We start from the raw sequence: 20,181 nt of genomic DNA, 5'->3' as shown, positions 1-20,181 counted from the left end.
TATCAGAAGAAGAACTTTACTGTGTAAATATTAAACATTTTGTTTAAATATTAAGTACCAAAGGTCTTTTCCTTTTGATTATTAAAACAGGAAGAGCCCCAACTTTGAAAGAGGTGCCTTGTTGAATTAAGAACACGACTGGTTCTTTACCTTTGGGTTAATTATCACTGGCCAGAGATGTGTGCTCAGGCAAAATGTCAGTTGTCTACTTGTGCCATTGTGAATTTCGGTCATTGAACGGTGACCAAGAGTCTGCCTTACTAATAATGAGTTTATTAGGGAATTGTGCATTTTCTCTTCTTTGCCTAGGAAGCAGTATGATGATAGTTGACCAAAAAATGCTGTCTCCTTTCTGGATGCAGGCAGAGCAGGATGGGGAGTCTCTTCCACAAGGAAGCGACCCATGGCTGCTCCAACTTTAGTAGCATTCACGGAGTCTTCCCACCATCAAACTGGAAAGGAGCTAATCATCTGAAAGGTTGGCAAGAAGGGCCCTGTTGTGAAATACATGCTTGTGTGCCCACCTGAGATTGACATTAAACCAGGGAGGTAGAAATCTATGAATACCTGGCGTGTAGACAAGTACTCAAGATGAATGCATCTTCCCCGTAATTGGAATAGGAGCTACTATGTGAATATTCACAGCTCAATTGTGGAAAAATGAGCTGTGTCTTTTATTCCGTGGTATATAGGATTTGTATCACTTTTTCTTATGCATTGTCTTAAAATTCTTGAGGAGAAAACTCTGTGTCTATTAGGCACATATACCTAGGGATCCGGATGTCATTCTTACATTGGAAACTATTGGGTCTGACTTATTGAAGGGCTTATAAAAGGGCAGATAAGCTCTGTGTTTAGGCTTTTGGTGTTCAACATCTCTAAATATGGAAGCATGTTTAGAATTCTAAGAATGATGATGACACCAGGCAGATCTCATTAGGGGAATGTTTTAGAGCACCGTAGTTTTGATGGGAAAGGGCAGTTGAACTGTTGAACCTATTAATATTTACATATAGAAGATTAGATGGTAACATTGCAAAGCAGCTTATAGGACATGCATCAATTTACCAGTACTTCACCAGCACTTTTTAAAAATCTCTTCAATTATTAATCAATTAACATATACATATATTGAGCATCCATCTTGTGCCTGGCATTGTGGTGCGCCTTCAGACAATTAAGATACATCTGGAAAGTCAAGATTAATATATTCGCTCCAAGAGAAAACTGTTTTACATATTAAACTGGTCAATGGAAGGAAAACAAAGTTGGCTAGTTAGGGTGTGATCAGATTTTACCAGACTTCAGTGACCAGGGAAAGGAATTTGAGAGCAGTACTATCCCTGAGTTGCATGATTTGGGGAGACTTACATTACAGTATTAAGAGGTACCTTTGGTAAGGGGAGAGACTGGGATTGGAGAGCCCCACTAGAGGCTATGGCAGTAATCTGATAAATTTAAAAATATTTTTTTTCTGTTAGTGCAAGACAGTGGGATTAGACTGGAAATGTGGTTTCTAGAAGCTTTTAAATTTGGTGGTCACTAGTAGCTTTTTAAAAATTATGTTTCTCATTATTTTTCCTCATATGAGGAGTATCGAAAATGTAACCCCATGGCCAACAAATTAGTCAGAGATTTGGAAGGCGTACATTGTTTTCATGGTCAGATTGCTGATACTCTATGCGACTTGGTATTTCCTGTATCTTCTGGCTTCCCTGTCCCTAGATTCAACATGACCACAGCAGATGATCTAACTACCAGATAAGACTTTAAACATGTTTTAAGCTTCCTGTGTGAAAGATTCTGGAATTAAAGGAATTCTTTTTAATATCCATGACTAAATTTTTTTTCATGCCAGCCTTCCAAAGGAAGGAGGGCAGCTTACATTTGGAATCAAAACTCATACATTGTTGACCTTTTAAACATTGGTTTGCCTTTTCTTCATTTGTGTGTCATTTGTTAGTATCCTTCAAAGATTTCCTCTTTGAGAGATTTAGAGCACTGCTTATTGAATTTGGTAACTTGATATGATTCAATTTTAAATGTCTACTTTAGTGAAATCTTTGAGACCCTTCCTTAGTTGAGATTTCCTTAGTCTTATGGTGTTGTTTTCCAAGTGTAAATATACCTTAAAAGGTGAGGAGCTTTTTATGGTGAAGAGTCTTCATGGTGACTATAGTTAATGATACTGTATTTTATATTTGAAACTTGCTAAGAAAGTAGATCTCAAAGAGAAGAAGTTTGTAACTATGTATGGTGATAGATGTTAACTAGGTTTATCATGGTGATCACTTTGCATTATACACAAATGTTGAATCATTACATTGTATACTTAAGCTAACATAATTTTATGTGTCAGTTGTATCTCAACAAAAGTCTTTATACTTTCTACTAATGTTATATCTTTCCACTTTTCACTCAAAAAACAGTTATTGACTTATAGAAAAACTTTTCTGCCATACATCAAAGATGTCCGAAGTGGAAGATGCCTTCTATTCTTTTTTTTTTTTTTTTTTAATTATTGAGAGAGAGAGAGACATAGAGCACAAGCAGGGAAGGCACACAGAGACAGACACACACACAGAATCTGAAGCAGGCTCTAGGCTCTGAGCTGTCAGCACAGAGCCTGATGCGGGGCTCAAACCTACAAACCATGAGATCATGACCTGAGCTGAAGTTGGATGTCTAACAGACTGAGCCACCCAGTTTCCCCGAGATGCCTTCTATTGTTATAGGAACTTGCAATCCAGTTGGAAAGATCCAGCATTTAAACACAATGGTATATGAGTAGCAAAATAACCAGTGATATGCATTTATTCAGAAATATATCCTTTACATAGGAAGCACATGCCAAGTGTATAATGTGTCAGGAGATAAAAGGTGAACTCCAGCTGAAGAGGTCTTTGAATTAGGCCCAGGAGGAAGGTAGGGCTATGATCTGGAGGGAGAGCATTCTCAGCTCAGGCACCCCCTTTGCAAAGATGAGGTGTGGCCAGGGGAGACTACTCTGAAGTTTGTGCTTGGTCTGTGCTCCATACACACAGCACACAAATAAAAATGTTTCAGAGTGCTGTAAAATGCAAAGAAAATATGGGAATACCAGTAAATATCAAGAAGGAGAGGAAAGGAGTCTGATCAAGGTACATTACCATTACCTTTTGAAAAAACCGTAATTCTTCAAAAATACACAATGTGGGTTTCCATTCATGCCACAAGAGAAGATGGCTTTAGCACTGTGTCCTTGTATCCCTTGTTCCTTGGTCAGAGGTCACGTCCTCTAACTCCTTAGAAGCAGATAGAACAATCACCTTATCCTCCTGCTAATTTCTATATCAAGGAGCTGGGGAGACATACTCCATTTTTAAAAATATCCTTGGTAGAAGTGCTTCTACTTCACTCCTGGGCTCTTTACAGACCGTGCTATTCTTGGAAATGTCGACCTACTAAAACCCACGCAATGTGAAGGTTCAGGGATGAGTTCTCTGGAGATTCTTGAAACAACAGTCCCTTTACCAGAGGTAGGACATCCTGGCCTTTTAGGTAATATTACCCTGTAAATATAAATCACCACAACTATAAATGGATACTCCTTTTAGAGAATGAAAATGATTGTTTCTCTAAGTTCTTTTTTTTTTTAATTTTTTTTTTCAACGTTTATTTATTTTTGGGGCAGAGAGAGACAGAGCATGAACAGGGGAGGGGCAGAGAGAGAGGGAGACACAGAATCGGAAACAGGCTCCAGGCTCTGAGCCATCAGCCCAGAGCCCGACGCGGGGCTCGAACTCACGGACCGCGAGATCGTGACCTGGCTGAAGTCGGACGCTTAACCAACTGCGCCACCCAGGCGCCCTTGTTTCTCTAAGTTCTTAAAAGAAAAAAAGTCTTCGGGGCTCCTGGGTGGCTCAGTTGGGTAAGTGTTGAACTTCAGCTCAGGTCACGATCTCATGGCCCATGAGTTCAGGCCTTGCATTGGGTTATGTGCTGACAGCACGAAGCCTAGAGCCTGCTTATTCTGTGTCTCCCTCTCGCTCTCTGCCCCTCCCCCACTCACACTCCGTCTCTGTTTCTCAAAAGATGAATATATGTTACAAAAAAATATTAAAAAAAAAAGCCATCATAAATCCACTTGCAGCCCAGGAAAAAACACTCAAAAATCCAATGTTATTATGAAAATAGAGCAATTTCTCCAGATGAGGACAAGCACATTAAAGAAAAAAATTATTCTCTACCCAAAGTTGGCTTTGTATTTATTATGTTACTTTCTGGAGACCCCTTGATGATAGGCACTGCTTCTGAATTTCTCCGGAAACATGTGAAATGTGCCATTTTCAAGATATTTTGACCTAGCTTCTGATTATCAGGATGCATTAGTAATATCACTTCTGGTTTTTGAATGGAGGAAATACCTGAAATGCCTGTTTTCACCTATATTTGGGGATTGAGATCTGGAAGGCTATATGTTTCAAAATGGAAATATATTGTGCAGAAATTTAAAAAAAAATGACAGTTATAAAATGATAAACATCTCCCCTCCATTAAGCACATCAGCAAAACAGCACATGCTATAGTCTATTAATATATTTTATTGCAATTCATCCCACTTTTTGGTTTTACTGAAAGCAAACTTACAGAAAATATTCTATCTTTGAACTGAACATGTTATTATTTTAGGATACCAAGTTTTAAAAGTCTAGGACTGACCCTCTGTCAAAAGGACTATATAATATCAAAATTTTTTCTTGGCTCTTTCATTGTTTTTTTAATTCACTTTTGACAAAAATCAAATTTTGTTTCAGAAACGATTTCAAATAGATCCATTTCTGTTCTTTTGACATTTTAAACTTGTTTATGTAAAATTATTTCATCTTTTTTTGTATTGAAAGGCACTGAGCATTTCACAAGTAATGATATATCCTCTGGTGTGGAATAGTTGTTGAATCAGGTTTAAAAATAGGGACAATACTAACATAGAGAAGTGGAATAATTGGAACAGGTTCCTTCGTGGCATTGTTGTGAAAAGAGAATATACACACCAAAGCCATTGCCTGGTTCTTGCCTAAACAGGTGGAATCAGGAAAACCTAGATTATCTTCTCTTGGAATTTATCCATGTTTTAAAATAAATACCAGTAATTGTTTATTAGCAGAGTTAATTTTTTTTTCCAAGGTAAGTAACAAATTATATCAGGTGAAAAGGAAAAAAGGCCCATTTCTTTTATTTTACATCAGAGTAAACCCTAGCATGAGACATATTGATAAAATTTCTGTGGGCTGGTAATTTTCAAAACCCACTTACAAGGCAATATTACAGTTTCCAGATATTCAAATAATATGTATTGTAGAGATTTGAAGGCAAAGAAAATGGCTCTAACAAAAAGAAATATAGCCAGAGATACCCTTCATTTGAATAAATGCATAGAAAGGATCTACTATTAAGAGCCCCTCATAGGAATGATTGCTTGTCTTGTGTGTCAGCCCCATCCTATGAATTACAGCAAATGGATTCCTGCATTTGGAAGAAATATGAATACTTATTATATTTCTCTAATTCCAAGCAGCACAAACAAAAGAAATTTCCTTTCTGCTACTTCAAACCTAAACTCCCATATCTGTGTTGCCTTTTTGAGAGGTATGTGAACTGGAAATTACATCTGAACACAATCAAATTATTACTGAGGCTTGGTCCTAAGGGGTGAATTTTCAGGGCATGGCAATGGGATTTAGCTGTGTAATTCATATTAATACTAATAACAGTCAGTTACTAGGCTCTGGAATGTACCTGAAGAATTCCTCCTAAACCTAAATACATGAAAACAATCGCTTTTAATCACACTTAATATCAGGCATAGTGTGAACCTCCATGGAACCGAATAGAGAAAAGATCTGAATGTTAAAAAAAAGAAAAAGAATCACAATGACAAAAAAAAAAAAAAAAGATTACTTGAACTTAGAGAACAAATTCATATTGCTTTCACATCTTATCAGACATATGCAGAGTTGGTGGGAAAACATTGCAAAAGCCAGAAAAGATGACACATCAACCTTCATGTGGCACCTATAAAAAAGCCATGCCATTTCCACAGGCAAGCATTGGGAATATGTGATGCTTTGCTCCCCCTGATTAGCAGGCTCTGACCAGATCTAATATTTTTGGGGAAAGAGGGTCTAGATTAAATTTAACATATGGGCCTTCATTGAGTTTACTTTGGTTCTCATCTGTTTCATTTGACTCTCCTATTCCCTGAGTTTAATAAAGTTATTAACCAATACAAATTTAGTTTCTCAAAAATGCCTCACCCTACAAATCCAGCTTTTGAGAAAGCATTGCCTAGAAAGGAGTTGACCTCAGACAGTATTGTACCTTGTCATGAGTTTGTGATAAGCGCTCTCGGGATTGGCTATGACCCCCTTCAGCCAACCTTACCCTCTCTACCCATGAAATTCCATCATCCCCCCTGCCCCCATCCCAGGCCTACAAAATCCACTTCAGTACTTTGAACATTGGCTCATTTCCCTAACCAGACATTCATCTCTTCTAGTGGCTGAGTACAGTCTCCTTAGTCAAATTAAAGCTTTGTGACTGGGCAAATTCGTTACCCTCTCTGGGCTTCATTGCCTTCGTCTGTAAAGTGGGAATAATGATAGTTACTATCTCATAGGGTGGTTGAGGGAATTAAAGCAGTTAAAAAACATAAAGCTCCTTTCTGAAAGGCCACCTAGCATATGGTAGGTATATCACAATCCCATGTATCTTTGTATAGCACCCTGTTGTATTTATATAATTTATTGTATTTATATGTTGTATTTACAATACATTATATTATATCTATATAATGTACCTTATTTTGTCCCTTCAGTGCTTAGGCCCTTATTTTGCTATGTAGACTTAATGGGCAAGCAAAGAATGGGAAAGACCCAAGAAGGCAGCCCACCATGGATAAGAAAGGGCAGGTAGTAATGCAGAGGACAGAATTTGGAAAATAGGAAGAAGGAGTAAGATAAGAGGGATCAGAGGCCAGATTTAGGTAGACCATTTGTGGGATGGGGAGGGGAGCTGGGGGAAGGAGAGAGGAGGAGGAGGGCAGGAAAGGGCAGGGAAGAGAAGAAGATGGGCCAAGCCAGAGGGGAGATTCAGCATGTCTGAACAGAGATTACTGGGCTCCAGACAGTGCTGTTCACTCTCTGGCATCATTGAGAGACTCAGTAAAGATTTACATTCTTTTTTCTTTTCCTTTCTTCCTCCCCCATTTCTTTCTCCCCCTTTTGTCTTGTCTTCTTCTCCTGTTACTTTAACATGGAGTTTATTTTATTTACTTGTGAGTACAAGTTAAGCACAGTACCATTTTTCCTCCTGATCAGGCTTACTCTATAGGCACAGATATTAGCAACATTGCCCCCTCAGTGTCTCGCGATGCTCTCCACAGAGGCTTGCATATGGCGCATACACACCCTCCCAAAATATTAATTCCATGGTGAATGTGCTGTTTCAAAGCCATCTTTTTTTTTTTTTAATTTTTTTTTTTTAACGTTTATTTATTTTTGGGACAGAGAGAGACAGAGCATGAACGGGGGAGGGGCAGAGAGAGAGGGAGACACAGAATCGGAAACAGGCTCCAGGCTCTGAGCCATCAGCCCAGAGCCCGACGCGGGGCTCGAACTCACGGACCGCGAGATCGTGACCTGGCTGAAGTCGGACGCTTAACCGACTGCGCCACCCAGGCGCCCCTCAAAGCCATCTTTTTTACTGAACATGTTTTGGAACGATTTAACTTGACTTCAATCTAGCAACCCAATAAAGGTTAACACTTTTCATAGACTTCAGATATTTATAGTGTTGAAAATGCTTCAATACGTATGGTCTCATTTGTTTTCCCCACAATAATTTTGCACATTGACAGGTCGGGTGCGTTCATTCATTCATTTATGTTAAGTTGGCTCTACACCCAGCGTGGAGCCCAACAAGGGGCTTAAACTCACGACCTGAACTTAGTTCAAATTAGACACTTAACCAACTGAGCCACCTAGGCACCACTTTCATTTTTATTTTATACCAGAGGAACACCGTTTGTAGGACTTAAGAACTCAGAGATGTGCTGGTCCTAGAATTGATGAGGTCCTGTGACTCCTGCTTTGTGTTCATTCTACCCCATCACATCATCTTCCTGAATGTTTCCAAAGGCCCTGTGGGCCCATACAATCTCTCCTTTCTCTGGGCTTCTAGAACTCCTTCTGCATTTTTTTTTCTAGCATTTCATAATTTTCCTTTATTTGTGTACTAATTGTTTCAGGTTTACCTAACTTCTGCAACTCAATTATAAAAGCTCCTTTTGGTAAGGGGCTGGTTTCCTAAGGATGCACAGAGTCTGTGTCTGAGGCAACAGGTCTCCAACCAATTTCTTTGTCCTGGTGCAAAAACTAGGCAGTGGGACTGCTTGTTTCTACTTTTCTGTTCTAGGAAGTCTTGCCCTAGGTCATAATACTGACATGGGGATTAGAACCCACAACCTCTGTTTGCCCTTTCTGTCGTTTAGCCCTTTGAGCCATGCTGCATTTCAGTTCAGTAATTAGCACTTAGAAAGCCATTGAGGTCAATCCCCATTGCGCCTGTGTAAAATTTGGACTCATTTAATTGCCAAAGCCTCTCAGAGAACATTTCTGTGTAATTCTGTGTATTTAAAAATAAACTAATGCCATTATCTATATTCGCTTAGAATGGGATATAGCAATAGTGTATGGACAGAACAAAAATCTATTAATACTCATGTGTGGTAAGGTGACATTCAGATGCATCTGTTTCCTCTCATAAAGTCACCTACTGGAAGCCTATTGAGTAAATGTTAATGAATTTGGGTGTACCTTAGCTGCAAATGGATCAGATCTTCCTAATGTAACATTACAGCAACCTAGATTCACTTGGATCATTCTGCTGATTTAAATTACATTGAACACCAAAGCCAGCAACATGTATTAGGGAGGAATTAAATGAGCTAGAGAGGCATTTAAAGGGTGTTCTTGGAGCCCCAAGAAGAGGAGGAGGATAAGAATATCATTTTGTATTCTTCCGGCTTAAAGCCTGAGACACATTTGGAGAGATGGCTGTGATGATTCCGTTGTGTGAGTGGAGTTTGCCACGTGACCTCCACTAATGTTTAAAGATCGCTCTGTAGTTTAATCTTTAAAACATCATGCTGAAAGCATGCCGTCAAGTGCCTGCCAAATTTAATTTTAAAATTTAGCTGGTTTTTAGCTAAAGGTGGGGAAAAAAAACACTGAATTTTTTGTTGTTTCCATTGTTTCAAAAAAAGGTGGAAACTTGGATTTTTTTTTCTATTTGGTCAGTTATTTCTAAAATAGCATGCACTTGCCTCTCAAATCAAATTGAAATTTGTAAGTGGAAGTTTAGTACCTCTCCTCCTATATCTACCTATCTGTCCTCTTTAATGTGTTGAGATATGCTGAACTTAAGTCCAGTATATTTAACTAATTCCTACCCATGTTCATTAACATGCACAACCCTTTACTTTGTGGCTTTTCAAATGTGTTATCTCCTCATTGTGAGGGTATAAATACTTAAGTGTATAATTCATGGGTTTTGCTTTTGATGTAGCTTCTCACAGTCGTGTTTAAGAGTTTTCTATCTAGTGCATGTACCTTATGACCCTTGCTGACTTCCTAATCTCATTTAGAAGATAAATTTGGTCAGTCAGCAACCAATACTTCTAGAAAACTTAATTTTGACTATCTTTTTTCCTCATTGGGAAAGTTCTGTGTGAAAAGCAGCCTGAATGTTTTGCCTGATAATATTGGTTCTCAGATATCTGCACTATTGTGAATGAAATGAGCTGTTTTCCCAGACTCCACAGGAGGGATTTCTTTTTCTCCCTCCCTAATAGATATAATTTCACTGGTGCTTTCAGGCCAAAGTCTCTGTCTACTACTATCATATTCTCCAAAGACCCTTTTACTAGGCTGTAATGCAAAATAAAGACCTCAACATAGAGAGATAATTGCACATGGTAGATACTGTTATTTGGCCAAGGCCAGGAATTGCCAACATTAGAAGGATTCCGGTATGGTTTGTTATACATCAGAAGTATTCTGTGACAAACAGAATAGAGTAGAGTTTATGGTTACTGTTGATGGACAACTATTCTAAATCCAACATCAGGTTTGAACATGAAGCATATCGTGAGATGTACATACTGGGAACATTGTTTTTTGGTTTTTTTTGGTCTGAGTATTGGTATCCCATTTTTCCTCCTCCCAAAGGGATTCCTGGTACAAATGAAATGTTCTTATAATGAAAAATGTGGAAAACAAATAAAATTGGAGCTACTTGTCCAGACATCTGTCAACCAATAGAAATATTTTACCTATAATACTTACATAAATATATAAATTTTTCTGGTAGTCACATTAAAAGGTAAAAAGTAATTGGTGTAATTAGTTTTAATATTTTAACTCCAAATATCCAAAACATTATCATTTTAACATGTAGTCAATTTAACAATAAACTATCAATCATGATATTTCATCAATATAGCATGAAAAAATATATGTCTTCAAATCCAGGTCCTCAAATCTAGTATATTTCATACTTGTAGCACATTTCCATTCAGATTAGCCGTGTTTCTCAATAATAGTTTCTCTAGTAGTTTCTTCTCAATACTTTCTCTGAAACTGCTCAATAGGTACATGTAATTAGTGGCTGCCATATTGGACTACACAGGTTTATATATACCATTTGTAGGTGTTAAGAACTTTTAAGACTTTGGGTTTGAATCTTGCCTCTGCCTCAGTCTCTCTGTGACCACAGGCACGTTAATTAAAGTTTCTGAGACTTAGTTTCCTAATATGTAAAACAAGGGTAAAAATTATTTCTGTCTCTTTGGTTTGTTATAAGAGTTGAATGAATTCAAAGTACCTGGCAAATACTATATATACTACTCTAGATGATGCAAAAGGAATGATACTGCTGAGAAAATTACCTGAGGCTAAAAAGGGATTTTGAAGAAATGCATGCTATCAAAGTTATAGTTCCATGTTCTCCACATTAACATCAACCATGCCATCCAATCATGCCATTCTTAGTGCTTAATTATTATTACTGTTTTGAGCTCATTCTGCATGTCAGGTGTGAACTTGTCTTCTTTTGGGAGTAGCCTTCTAAAGGTATTAAGATAAAATGCTTTCTCACACATGGTTTTCTAAGAAGCTCAAGGCTTGAAATTAAGAAGTGAATACCTAGCCTAATTTGAGGTACTTTTTGTTAAGATAAATAACTTAGGTGGATATAATGCAGTGATTTTCCATAATGTTCATTGGCTGAAAATATACACACAAGTGGAAATTGTTTACTCTCCTGATTGTACAAATTTTCTGCTAGATTCAGAGGAAAATGAGACCCATTTTGTCAGCACACACCACAACTGGCAGCACTTATATCTTTCATATAGCTGTCAGAATTCATGGACACCATGACAATGTTGTAGAAAGCCTATCATAACTTAATGCTCACATAGCTGCCAACCACCTATAGCAAGTGCCAGACATCAATAACTGTCCACATTGTCAAAGGGAAGCACCAATGATACTGCAGCCAACATTGTAATAGCTAACCAAGGGGACAATATTAATTCATGACCGAGGAATCCTTTGAAGCTAGCCAGAGACCAAAAAACCAAAAAAACCAAAAAGCCAAAAAACAAACACGAAAACAAAAAACACAAAGCAGGAATCCATTCAGACCATCCAGGCTGGCTAAGGCCCACAGAGAAATCAGAGGCAAGCCAACGCCCCCAGTTACCCATTCAGGCCCTTAGGAAAAGGGAGGTTGAAGGGTACACTGTTCAAAGGTGGCACTTTCTGTCTGCCACAAAATTTCGTTATTTATTTATTTTTTTAATCCTTGGGAAGGTATGCAAAAAAGATCATTGGTATTCTGTCTCCCGTTAAGAAATATTTTGGAAGGTCCTGCTGGAGATTTGAGGAACTTGAAAGTTCACTTTCTCTAATCCTCTCAATTATATCTGAAAAGACTAAGGCCCAGGCAAGTTAACTAATTGCTCCAAGTCAGATTGCCAGTTCCTGAGAACATCCAGGACTAGAAGGCAGATCTTACTAGCCTGGATTCTGTGCATTAGTCTTTCCAGGCATTCTGGCTACTCTCCTTTGACTTTGTTAGGGCAAGAATCATTTTCTGCTTTTCATTTTAGTTGGCATCCCAGGAATGGGAGAGGAACTGAAGACAAGAATGGCAACGAAGTCCCCAGGCTGGTAAATTCATTCAACCACTCTCCTGGGGCGTACTTTCCCAGTAGGTGGTCTTGTGATTCAGTAAACCCAGACTTGTTGGTGCCTCCTCAAAGGTATACTTCATGCTTTCCACACTGTCTCCAAGGTCCAGAGTCTGGATTGCTTCTGTGTTAGCATACTTATTTCCATGCCAACACTATGAAAGTTTCTGTGAAGGCCTAAAATACAGCCAGAAAGTATCCTGGGATCTAGGAAAATGTAAGTCATTTAAAATACTTGTATATATTTAGATAGTGTTAAAATATAGAAATTTCCTCTTTTGTGTTTCTACCAAATCTAAGTAGTATCCTGTTCCCACAGAGGTAAAGTTCCTAGAATGCTCATGTACTGCTAAAAATTAACTTGTTTTATAAATAATACTTTATTCTTACAAATACTAGTTTTGTAGGCAGCTGTGGAATTGTGCTAAAAGCTTAAGGCTAAAAGCTCTGGACTTTAAGTTGCAAGAACTGAGATTTTAAGACTCTGATCGGCTACTGATTAGCAAACACTATTCATTTGAAATGGCTATGATTAGGATTAAATGAAATAACATATGTGCAAGCATTGTATAAACTATAAAGCATTGTACAAATATAAGAGCTTATTATCTTGCTCAAAATCTAATAGACATTTGCATTTATATATTGAAATCACTTATATTTATATAAAGTATTTTCTATATGGTAGATAGGGATTATGTCCAGATTGGAGATGTTTATTGATAAGCTTCCTATCTAATTTTTGTGACCTATTTATTTTAACAAGACAGCTTACTCTATAGCTGACTTGAAATTTGTCTCAAATATTCAACCGACAGTGACTACAGCTATCAGACCCACTGTTTATGGTGCAAAAATCAAACTAACCATTTATAAAAATTTCTGCAGAAGATTCCAGCTAATGAAAGCACCATTTGTGGTGTGCTAAAACATGCGCACACATAGGTATTGCCCCATTTATCAGACATGAGAGCTAATTACCTCATACACCACTATATCTCTTCCATTCTCTGCATTTCAATTCCCAATATTAACACATAGGTGGTCAAGCTGACCATCGAATAGCCTGCATGAGCATGAATGCATTAAATAATTTAATGTTGGAAGAGTTTATTAAACTGCCACATTCTAATCAGCATGCGTACCTGCCTTCATTAATTTTGCACTGGTCCATGTGTGTCTCTACAGCCAACACAGAGAGCACTAATGTTAATAGGAGCTCTTAACAAACAGGACCAGTTAATCAAGGAAAATTTACTATTAACCACATGACCGTGCATACTGCAATCTAATTACAATCAGATTTAACCCTCGCCCTACCGTACCTGTTTAGACATCTTTCTTATTATTTGTCAATGAAACCGCAGAAAATAGGGTATCATTATTTCATTTGGAGTGAGAGAGAGATTTGCGCACGATTATGAACATGAGGGGTTTTCTCCTTGCTACTGTCCCATGTTGGAGAGACTCGATTTTGTTTGTTTAAAATATCACTGAAAGAGAGCCCTGGTTCTAGCCCCCAAATGATTTTTGATTCTTTGAAAATAGTTTGTTACAAAGAGAGAGTTTTTCTGAATAAACATCTGTACTCTGAACTGATTCAGGTGAAATTCACCATTTGGCAAGTCACAGTTATTGCTATGTAAATGACCTGCATGTAATGTAGACCATTGAGTTTAACTGTTTAACAAAATAATCTGAGGTATTAATGTTAAGTCCCCTAAGATTGGAGGCCCATCATTTAAGCAGGTTTGGCTACTTTAATACCAGTGAACTGGACAAACACCTATCATGACTGGCTGTTTTGCATATTTAGAAGTACATTAAAGAAAAAAGATAATGTAACCAGGTTTTTTTGTGTTTTCACTTCTTCAGGTTGTCATTGGGCCCATTTTATTACATTGGATCACATAAGTTTGTATGTTTTTACAGTGAGTTTCTGGTTTAGTTATTATGCCATTTGTGGTAAAGAGGCATAACTCTGTGAATCAGAGTAAGAAGGAGAGCTTTAAGAACTCAGAAATGTCAATGCCAGTATTTATGAAATATCAAGGAGAGAAGCTACGGCACTTTTATTAGTATTTTTTCTTATGATCACCTTGCTCCTTGGAATATTAGCCCACAGTGAAGGAACTAAAGAAATATCCCTGTAATTGGCTAAGAATTTCGGCTTGATAACTGAAGGGACTTTTAAAAAAACTTTCTTGAAAGACTTTATCCTATTTAAGACATTTCTTCCTATTGGGCTAATAATTAATTTATTTTAGGTCAAATTATCTTACTTTAATGTTATAAACAGTTTCATGTGGGTCAACTATGGAACTGAATGAACTATACATTTATTTGGAGTGAGTTTGGGTAAAGGATACTCTTGTATTCTGCATCATAGATAGCAGCTCCACATCTGCATTACATTTTTTTCTTGTGACTCATGGGTTTATAAGTGGTTTGTTTTTGTGTGTATCTGTGTGTGTGTTGTTGTTTTTTTATTTATTTATTTTTTTGAGACAGAACAAGCAGGGGAGAGGAGCAGAGGGAGAGAGAAGCAATCTCAAGCAGGCTCCAACCTGAGTGTGGAGCCCAAAGCAGGCTGAATCCCATGACCTTGGGATTATGACCTGAACTGAAATCAAGAGTCAGATGCTCAACTGACTGAGCCATCCAGGCTCCCTATAAGTGTGTTTTTACAGTTTTTCTTGTTAGAAAGCAACAATAGTACCCAAGTATTATTGCTGCATTATATAGTGGCCCTACCTGTTGAATATTAGCATTATCAAAGGGAGAGTTGATCAGATAGCATTCTTTTTACAGAAGAATGGTCCACAAGGAATATCCAACTAGAATTTAGCCTTGAAAGAAAATGTGATAAGATATACTAAATTCACTATACATAACTGACCATGAATCTGTCCATTCCCTGAAGGGATAGTGAATTCCCTAAGGCCACTCTCAGTATCAAATAGAACAGGGCTAGAGTTGGCAGACATGGCTGAATATGCTTCAGACCACTGGAAGAAAATATGAGGGAGCTCTTGAATGACACATACCACTCTTTTCTGAGAGCTCTGATTTAAGGAATACAATATCTGGCAATACATATCTTTCTCTTATTGTTCCTAAGAAAACTATTGAGGAGCATCATATTCAAAGGGAAAATTATTTTAAATTTAGCTAAGAAAAATTATTATCTGACTTGAATGGTAATGTTTCCCAAAATGGCTGACAAAATGTATAGATAACTCTTTTTGGGACCAGTATTTCCTATTTAGACTATCTTTGCTTTGCTTTGCTTTGAAGGCACAGTGTTGTCACCTCGATATTTTGACCAAGTCTCGTCAGTGTGTGTCATTGTGTAGGGAAGGTGTGAGGTTAGGTGGAAAAGTGTTTAAGGGATTGGGGGCTCTGAATTATGTTTCTAGGTCTGCTCAGTTCTTTTATCTGTAAAGAGGATGTGTTAGATTAACTCATTTCTAAGGATTTCTGAACACGTTAAGTACATGAAGTAGTAGAATCTAAGGAATAAGGTTCCTTTTAAAAGTTCAGGAACCTTAGATGAGCAGTCACGGAATATTGAATGGATGGCTTTTTTTTTTCATGTTCAGAAACAAAGGTATCTAATTCTAGGTCTCTTGCTTTCTTCTACTTATTGCAAATTTTGTATAATCTCCACACTGAGAGAAGTTAATGCAGTAGTACCCTATATAACCCATAAAAAATAATTTATTTTAGAGATGTCATATGTTAACCCCACATAAAGCCCTATCATCAAAGGCCTGGGCTGTCAGGTCGTGATGGTACTTTGATTATTTTACACATTATTCACACAGGAAAGAACCAAAAGGCACATTCCACACACGATTTAAGAAAGAAAAAGAGTTTAATAGAGGGTTTATCCTTTTCACAATGTAGTTATTCTGAAAACGTGGAAGAACATATGTGTTAAATTGGCCAGGCCATTTCTTTCCCCCTCTCTTTCTCTCTCTCTCTCTCTCTCTCTCTCTCTGTCTCTCTTTCTCTCCCTCCCTCTCTCTCTCCCCATCTCCCCCTCCTCCCCCTCTACCTCCTTCTCTTCCTCTCTCCCTCCGTCCCTCCCTCCCTTTCTTTCTCTTTTGCACACACACACATTACCATTGCATATCAGAAAAAATTCTGGTGTCATGTAAGTGCAAGAAATATGAGCATAATACATAGCATTCTCCCTGAGTAGTGGTTTTTGTCTGGATTCACAGAAGGCGTTCAACAACTAAGATTACACAACTACTGGAGGTATTACATTTGCTTGACTAACCCCAGAGGGCTGGAGCCAGGAGCCAGGAAAGGAGAGGGTGTGATGTGGGGAGGTTCTGTGGTGAGCTTGATGCAAGTTCCCCTGCCATCCGGGGCGGGGGGGGGGGGGCGTGCATCCCACAGGAAAACACTTAAAGCACCCACTTGTGAGTGTATATGCATACGTGCTCAGTGCCCATGCAGACGTGCACACACACACAACTCCACGGAGTCACTAATTGGTGTTTTCCAAGGAAGGCAAACTGAGAGAGTGAAGGAACACAACAGAGCGATCTTTGATCTGCTGCGTCTATGTGGGTTTATGGTGTTAGCCCAATATGCTGTTGGCAATTCTTTTGAGACATAGGTAAGAAAAAGGAGAGTTTGTCAGAAAGAAATTAAAATAGGAAGGGAAATCTTGAAACCTAGAAATGAAAACTGAAAAAAACACTTTCCATTTCTTTATTTATTCTCACTGCATTTTCTTTTTCTTTCTCAGTAACTTCAACTTATTATGCTATCTCTCTGGAGAACAGATAAGTCGTTTCAAGTGAAGTCCAGAATTATACTTGTCTTTGGGTTATACTCTCCTAAGGTAATGTAACATTCAGTGCCATGTAAGTAGTTTGATAGTTGGCCAGTCGTTCAGGGTATTTCTGGCTTCTGATAGGGGAGTGGATTTCAACATGAGATTTGCTTAGCAAGGGGAAACTTTAAAAAATTCTGCAAATCTATAAAGATCTAACAAACTATTTTTCATTATACTCATGTTACTACTATTGAAAGAACCCATATATTAGAACACATATTCATTCAAAGTGTGAGATAAGGTTGAGCATTTTGCTAAAAAAACCAAAACGAAAAAAAAAAAACTGGATATAAAATGCCAAAAAGAAAATCTCAGAATGTATTTTAATAAATGTTCTGTTAAATACCTACATGATGTGATGTTGTGCCAACTTAATTAATTGTAAAATTTAGTATTCATTAAAACTACACTGCATTTGAAAACAACTTGTAGGTTTAAATTTTCTCACTTTGTAAAATTTTCAACTAGGTATGATGATTGCTGAGAGCTCATAACATGTTGTGAGTCAAGTCAGTTACTTGTAGTCAAATAATTTCAAAAGCAAATTTACAAATATTTTTGAAAAATAATTACAACAATATTAGGTTTAATGTGGGTCATAGATATATATTTTAATAAGCATTGATATGTTGGGGGCAAGGCCCCCAAAAGTAAGGGGGCTCTGAAAAAAAAATAACCTGGACAAAGAGTTAACTGTTTTAAAGTAGCTTCATTGAACATACAGGTGTTTTTAAGGGACTATTTCTAGAATTTTCTGAAGGTGACAAAGCTGCATTTTTTATTCTTAAATTGAAGGGCATCAAGGTAGTCTTGAATATCTGCAGGGATGGTGAATGATTATATGAAGCCCTTGTAGCAGGATAACCTTCCCTGCTGCCTTGATACAGCTCTTGGACACCCAGCACTACCTGGTTGTTAACTATAATGATACCCTACAATGTGGGCTCACTTTGACTTTCTAGACTCTTCACATGAGCCTTTGTAACCTTGCTGTATTTCACATAAAGTCATACAGCTGAATTTGTCTCATATACTGCTCAGCATGTCTTGAAGAAAATATCTTTCTCTCAGGATGTCTCTTGGTTTGGCATGGCAGCACATTAAGAAAACATTCCCCAGATCAACATTAGACAATTTTCTGGAGGAACTCCTTTCCTGGAAGGTGCTTTTCCTTTTATTTTGGGTCTCATCTTCACCCTAATAATCTAAGATAATTTAAAGAGTTCGCTAATGTTTATTTACATCAGCCTAGGAAAGAAAAAGAAAATGATGGTTCTGAGCCACAAGAATAGTGTCCACTTGATTCTGAGACAGAAAATTTAAATGAGGGTGGCATTTTTTTTTAAACAGTCTGAGTAACCACACTGTCAGCTACTGTCAAAACTGGCTTGCACTGAATTGTGTTACGTGCTGGGCAGGAACTTTTTTCTGAATTACACCAAGTAGATCATTTTAATTCACACATACTGCCTTTTAGAAGGACTGTCTACACTTTCTCTCCTTCTCCTCTTCCTCCCCGAGCTCCTCTGTCTCTTTTTCATTCTTAACTTCTACTTTGACTTGCTTTTGGGCAAACTTCTAATCGAAATCTTTGTATCTCTCTCTGGGTCTACTTTCTTCTAGAAAAAACTCATTCTTATAAAAATCATGATAGTTTGACAAGCTGAGGGCAATTACCTGATCAATATCAGTCAGAATGAGAAGCCCATGATGGATGCCCCTTTGGATTGAAAGAAAAGCAGCAGAGACATATTAAATTAAGCCAGTCCCATTTGGCCCATCACCAGAAGATACTGAAACAAGGTAATTTGACCTTTAAAAAAAATCAAGAGACTGTCTGCATCACCCTGGTATGAAGAAAGGTCTCAGACAGGGTAATTAGAGAATTTCAATAATTGCTGGCTTTGCAATAAAGGATTTTTTTCAAGTCTTTTTTGGAGCTCAAACTAGAAATTAAGGAAAATTAGTGAGCCCATTTACTCAGTTCCTATAGAGTAGGTGGGGCTATTCCATGGGGCAAGCTGGGCAGAAGACAAAATGGAAAACAAGTCATTGCTACCCCTCAGACACCATAAGTCTTAACCTACCCTTTTCCACTTGGCAGGTTAATAAACGTTTTAATTATACTTTTAGCTTGGTACTTTTTCTAAAGCCAAACAGTAAATCTCTTTAGATTATGTTGTCATTGGCTGTTAACATAGCTAACAAAGCAATAGATCTCAGGTATTTAGCCATCATTACTTCTCATTGGTTCAAATCATCAGAATCAACAACTGTATACTCAGAGGAATTAATACACCCTCAAATCTAAATATCACTTTGAAAAGGTGACCTTCCCCCGCAACCTGTACCCAACGTTTTTAATGATTATATAGTTACAGAAATGAACAGTGATTTAAAAATTTATTTAAATCATCTCCCTTTCTCTGTGATAGTATCTTAAAGTATTCTACTCTTCTTCACCTTATCCAAAGATTAGTGGCCCTGAAAACTGTAAACAAAAGGATTGAACATTTTGGGGACCTGGCATGGGACACTGTCAATAGAAATCCAGAGTCAGAGAGTCTCTTAGGAAGTTGTCTTTCTCAGTGTCCTCACACTTTCGATGTATAAAAATTAGTGGGGTAGCATGATCCAGTATGCCTGGGGAAGATGCAGGGATCTGCATTTTCATAGGGTTCCCGGATGATCCTATACCGGTGGTCCATGGACTACACCTAGTCTTGCTTTCTGTTAGCCTCTGGCAGTGAGGAAAGTACACCAGCTTAAGGTGATGAGAATCAATCACTTTTTGCAAAGGCTACCATGGAAATGGACTGAGACTCATTCAGTCAAATAACATAGTCTAAGGCTTTGATGTTCTGTCACTTGCCTATTAAGAACTGCCACTTTTCTTCCTTCAACTAGAATCCCTTTGTTTCATTTGAGTTCAGTTTTCTTACATGTCTTCTCTTTGCAATAGTGTTCCCAAGAAAAACAGTGAGTTTTTATTTTATCTTTTTATCATCAAATATGTGCTCTCTCCTTTTTA

The sequence above is a fragment of the Leopardus geoffroyi genome, chromosome C1 (genome assembly GCF_018350155.1).
Source record: "Leopardus geoffroyi isolate Oge1 chromosome C1, O.geoffroyi_Oge1_pat1.0, whole genome shotgun sequence".
Lineage (NCBI taxonomy): Eukaryota > Metazoa > Chordata > Mammalia > Carnivora > Felidae > Leopardus > Leopardus geoffroyi.
The sequence above is the reverse complement of the archived record's forward strand: the minus strand, read 5'-3'. Positions refer to the sequence as shown.